This window comes from Micropterus dolomieu, linkage group LG12 (genome assembly GCF_021292245.1).
Source record: "Micropterus dolomieu isolate WLL.071019.BEF.003 ecotype Adirondacks linkage group LG12, ASM2129224v1, whole genome shotgun sequence".
Lineage (NCBI taxonomy): Eukaryota > Metazoa > Chordata > Actinopteri > Centrarchiformes > Centrarchidae > Micropterus > Micropterus dolomieu.
Genome location: NC_060161.1, coordinates 20,895,796 through 20,901,688, shown reverse-complemented (window position 1 = coordinate 20,901,688; position 5,893 = coordinate 20,895,796). Strand labels below are relative to the sequence as shown.

Genomic DNA, 5,893 nt, shown 5'->3' with positions numbered 1-5,893 from the left:
GTTCCTTTACTTGCCAAGAGTTAGATGAGAAGATAAAACAAACAAGATGTCTTCATTAGTGAGCTTTAGAGGTGCTGGTAAGTGGATTTTGTTACCGTTGGACAGGGCCAGGCTACCTGCTTCCCTGTTTCCAGTCTTTGTGCTGAGCTAAGGGATGGAAATCAACTTCTCAAAAGTACTTCTTGCCTATACCTCTGTCATTAAATAATCATTTGATCACATACAAAAAAATAAAATAGGACTTTTTTATTGACTTCAAGTAATGATGCTGGACTTATTTGACGTGAGAGAATTACATGCAGGCTTTGCAAAAACACATTTCTGATGTTTCTGTTTTTAATGAGCCTGTATCTCTCTCACTCTAGCTGTTGCTTCTTTTAAGCCTCCTGGATCTCACAAGACAGGAGCCCAGCAGACAGTGCAAGAGGCGCAGTGGTGAAAAAAAGAGGAAGCAGGAGATGCAATTAATAACATCTCTCAATATAATCCTGTCCCCAGCCGTTGCCTTTGGATAGAAGCCAGATAAGAAGGGACAGGAGCAAAATCAGCAGGGGGTGGGGGTGAGATGGGCTAGGGATGTGTCACACTGTGTGGGGATAAATGTGGAAGTCTGTAAATAACAGCACAGCGTACGAGTTAAACAGGCAGCGATAAGAAGAGAAAAAAATGTGTTTACGCTTTATGCTTTCACCCGTATGGTCATGCAGGATCCACCTCGCAAATGCTGTTGCGGAGGAAGTGAAACGATGCGTTAGTGGGGAACTGCGACAGCGTTGCTGTTTCTAATGACAGTATGAAGAGGCGTTCCATACGCATGTACATTTCCATATGTCCAGGTTGCAAAGCTTTCCTGACCTAAAGAGGCGGCGAGCAGAATAAATAGGAAAGCCACTGTGACAGTAATGCCTGCTGACTGTTTAAACTGACTGACTGACATTGTGGGCTTTACTGGCGGCATAAATCCAAAGCCACAGGGAGGAATGTACACTGTAAACAGCAGTAAGTAAACAGTGAAATACTCCTCAGTGCACCCAATCGCCTCGTCTCTCTACATTACTCCCTGGCAAGTAAAATTATCTCCCTAGACTTTCGTTCAACACGTCCACACTGATAAGCAAGAGTGTTGCCATGAGGATCCCAGGCTTGTTTTACCTTCCTGGCTTTTGGCGTATAGAAAAGATTGGGGAATTGTTGACTTGATTGCACTCTCGGTAGTCGTATGCCAGGAAAGAGCCTGCAATCATTTGTAATTTACTTAATTTACAGATGCCAGTTCGGAGCATGCAATTGAGGATAGGGCCACTTCGCTGAAGGGACGGGGTCATTAAGTGTGGAGTGTGCTTCTGCTTGCGCGTGTCTGTGCGCGCTGGTGGAAATGGTTTTGTCAAGTTGCATGTGGCTTGGCTACAGACCCTCGTAGATGTACTTGTTCATCCCCTTGTTCTTGTACGAGCTGCCCACCACAACAGCTTTAAAGAACCTGCACTGTGGTTGTGGATGAAGGGATGCTGACTCACTTTTCAACCACTGTGATGATGATCGGCTTGTGTTGATGCGTCTGAGTGTGTGTACACGCCTCAAATGCCTAATTTTAATTGTGTTGTCAGTAATGTACAATTGATGACTTCATTCTTGGGTTTCACAGACATAAACAGCCATAAACCACTGAGGAAACCATTACAATAAATCACAAATAAACATGTTTCTGCACACTGGAGACCCATGAAAGAGACTGCTCAGAAAGCAAATTCAAACAAAATGTGTGTCCCTGTGTTCATTTTTATCATTGGTTGTTCATGTGTTTGTTTGCCTCAATCCTCTGTGGTTGTCTGCATTATTGACTTACACTTGAGTTCATCAATAATTAACAGCTTTAGAGCCTTGCCACAGGCTGGCATCATTGCCAGTAACACAGTAAGTAGCATTGTGGCCCCATAACTCCGCCTCCTCTAATATTGTGCAGTACCTACCAGGCCACCTTAAAATGCACAAATTTACCTTAGGGGGGAAAAGCATAAAATCTGTCATATAGTAAAATGAACCAGTTTTGCAGGAAACACAGTCAAACTCCCTTTTTGTTTATTAAGTGTTACTATTACATGAATAGTTCATGAATTTGCTCAGGTTCCAAGGATTTTGTCAATAAATCAGCAGCAGACTTACATAACATTAACTGTTGACAGCTTTCTTTTCAACATTTTATGGATATTTCTGACACAGAGGGTAAAAGGCGATAACAGATAAAGAGGCTGAACACAACGAACAGAGGCAAGAGAGAAAAGAATCCAGGCGATCTGACAGACTCTCTGTGAGAAAAGATTTTTTTTCCCCGCACAATTTTGTGCTGTTATCTCTAATTTTCCAGAGCTGGGAGAGGTATCAGAGAGATTTAATTTAATTAAACAATGGTCCAGCGATGTTCAAGGTCAGATGTGCTGGTTCAGACATTTGCTGCAGAGGCATTACAGCCGAGGTGAGGACCTGGCACACAAAAAGCCTTTGACAATTTCTGTGAAAGATATAAAATAAGATTTTTAATACCACATGAGGATGGTGAACCACTGGCACTAATTACACTCATTTCACAGGTTCAAATCAGCACAATCATATTTTCTGTTCGGACAAATACATTTCATCACATCAAAGCCATGCAGGTTATCAGATGTCATGCCTTTGTGATTCCAAGTTTCAAACTCTGTCTGACTACATTAAAAAATATATATTTGGATCACTTTAGAAACTCGTCTTTTATTTGAATTTGCTTTGGATTTAAAACAGTACGCAGAATAAATGAGACTGCAGTTGGCGAAAAATAAGTGAATGAATAAATAAACGGAGGCGGTGATGATAATCTGATGGAATAAATGCCCGGTAGTGTATCAAGTGACAGATCCACTGATGTGCAGATTATTCTGATAAGTGTTGCACTTTACTGTACCTGCCTGCAGAGTATTCACAGAATCTTTTTTTACAAAAGACAATTTCACATTTGATACATTTAAACGTTTCAGCTATATGTTTACCTCAGCAAAACTTTATTGCTAGCTACCATTAGCTTGCCAGCTAATATTACTGGAGATGAGGATGAACTGTTGCCATAACCAAATACCTTTGTGGCTTAGCTAGCTTGGTAAGTAAGTAGCATTACTTAGTTTATTAGCTTGATGATGATTCTGGAGTGGTCAAATAATTATTGTAAAGAAATTTTCTGATTATTATATTTATAAATAAAGTTTTAACAGAATCTTATTGATGATTTAAGGTATGAAAGATTTTACTTTGCATCTAAAGGTTAAGGTACATCAAGGTCATGAATACAATTAGGAAAGATACAGCAGTAACAGTGAGTCACAAGGTTTGACCACCCAAGACATTTTGTGGAGGTATAACAATATGTTACTTTTGCTTGAAATGTCATTATTTGCAGAACTGCAAGAGCTTACTTGTCAGGGAAATGTTAATACAGGGTGCTTTATGCACATGAAAAAACAACCAATGCTGTCAACTTTCTGGTGAGGGCAGTCTCTTTTTGCTAGTTGCACTCCCCCACAATGTCATTCATGGCTGCTGTGCATTACCAACCAACACTGCTATTGATGGAAGCATTGCAACTTTAGTTTATTGTAGTCAAGCTGACTTAGTATATCTATACTATTTGAGTAACTGTGACAAAATGCAGCTTATTTTTAGCAGTGTGGATATTGTCGCCCCCCGCCCCCGCCCCCCAATGTTTTCCACCTTTTTTTTGGTAAAGCTGAGTTCCCCCAAAATACTGAAAGCTCCTAGTCAACTGAGCTTGGCAGTCATACTGAATGCTTGACATACTTTTTCACCTTGGTGAATGCAAATGATTAGTAGTTCACTCAAAAACACTATTGGAAACCGGTATACTCACTGCTCGCCTTGCAGCGTACAGATGCTGTGCTGGCAGGCTTTGGTGAGGGGCAAGAACGCATTAGTCTCCAGACAGTTCTTATTTCTGTTTCTTCCATGCTATAAAATACACAAGTGTGGGTGGATAGTTGTTAATTGGCTGGAAAATATAATACACAAATGGAATGAATGCAATCGTAACAAGATACAGAGGCTCTTCAAAGTGCCTAATTAAAGTTTGTTCTCATCTTTTTGGTGGATTTGGTGACACATGTGGTGAGAAGTGTTAACATTAGCTGCTTTATTGCAGTACATATCTTAGAGTACCATTCAGTATGAAACGTGTGGCACTACTCTTCTGTAGATTCATTAGACAAAGACAAACCATCAGTGCAGCTACATCCCCAACCAACCACTACTACTAGTGGCTTGTTAATGGCTTATGACCTTCCCTTTTAAACAGCATTTTCTTAATATATCTTTAAAAATGAACCAAGCACACCTACTTTTGTGCAGTTCAGCCATTATCAGCATGTAGCTCATTAGTTCAGATGCTAATAGCTGCTTGTAGAAATAACAGAAGGCCAATAACAGAAAGACAAGAAGGGAAAGTGTAAGGAAACATAATGCAGTAGATAAATTGTGTAGTCCATTCAGGCAACAACAATATTTAAAATTTTGTTAACCTCTGCTAGATGGGATTAGTCTTGGGTGACCATATTTTCAAACCCCCAAACTGGGACCATGCACGCACACATGTATAAACTTATGACGCATCATAGGCGTTTTTATCAGGATGGGGGCCAGTTATTTCAGAGCTTAGCACCACAAAGCACATCTATAGAGCGCACCTTTCAACACCATGAACACAGTATTTTCACTTCCAGGTCCCTTATGGACAAGGCCTCCTGGAGCTTTTTAGTTAAGACAGACTTTCTCTTCGGCATGACAACTATCAGTTAGCATACTGACAGAAAGTGCCGCAAGTTTCTTAAGCTTGATTTATACTACTGCGTTGAGTCTATGCCGTAGCCTGTGGCGTGAGCTACGCACATAGCCATGCATTTATACTTGGTGGTGTCTGCGTCTTTCTGCAATTACACTGCTAGTAAAATTGACTGCCGTTAACTACACATCACGGACGCTGACCGCAAGAACTGTGATTAGTCAGCTGGATAGCATCGCATTTCCTCCAACCCAACGACTGTAACATGGTGGATCAGTATTTTTGAGCGTTACAACCCATGCAAAATAATTCGTTTCACTATCAGAATGTGATCCCTTCAGTCAATAACAAGTCTAGAAGAGGCGCACGATTATCATTTTACCTCCATTCAAGTTAGTGGAGGGCTAAACTGTAAATTAGCTTGCTTGGCCAGCAAAAGTCAACACAGTGGCTGCTGTAACGCTACCGCCAACTAGCGTGGTGTAATTCCAGAATGACGCAGAAATATAGATGCATGGCTACGTGCGTAGACTCAAAGCAGAAGTATAAATAAGGCTTTAGCCTATGGGCTCTCAAGTCTCACGCATTCACCGTGAGACACGCATTTAAGCCAGTTCCCACGCTCACACGCCACACCTTGTATTTCTCATGCTGAGAACTTAAGAGATGACGTCCTCGAAATGTCCCGCTATATTCAATTAATGGACGATCATTTTTGTGCCGAGTTCATAACTTTCTCTGTAGCCTACTAAATGCCAGAGCTGTTTAGCCGATCAGAAATTAAAGTGTTGTTGTCTCTGTGATCCCGCTGAAAGCACGTTCGTTACCAGGCAACATGGAAGTGCGTGCACATACGGAGTGGAAGTTGGAATACCCCGATGGATGCGGTAACTGAAGGGTTTTTTTTAGCATTTTGATTTTACAATTCCTGGACAAAATCACTTGCCTGTGATCAAAGATAGTGAGAGCGGCTGATGGAGTACAGCCAAATGCATGCTAAATCATTATTGATGCAGTCAAAAACTCTCCAACCTCTTTGCAACCAGAAGCTTTGGCTTTTTAGTGGTGATCAAA

General features: G+C 41.0%; 1 long non-coding RNA gene across 1 annotated transcript; it reads right to left on the bottom strand.

Annotated features, from left to right (window-relative positions):
• Positions 1-2,125: 2,125 nt before the first annotated feature.
• On the bottom strand, positions 2,126-5,598 carry LOC123981029. The gene is made up of 3 exons (XR_006827649.1): positions 5,456-5,598; positions 3,896-3,993; positions 2,126-2,509 (listed from the first exon to the last, which is right to left on the bottom strand). It is a non-coding gene; the product is annotated as an uncharacterized LOC123981029 (long non-coding RNA).
• Between the last annotated feature and the right edge of the window lie 295 nt (positions 5,599-5,893).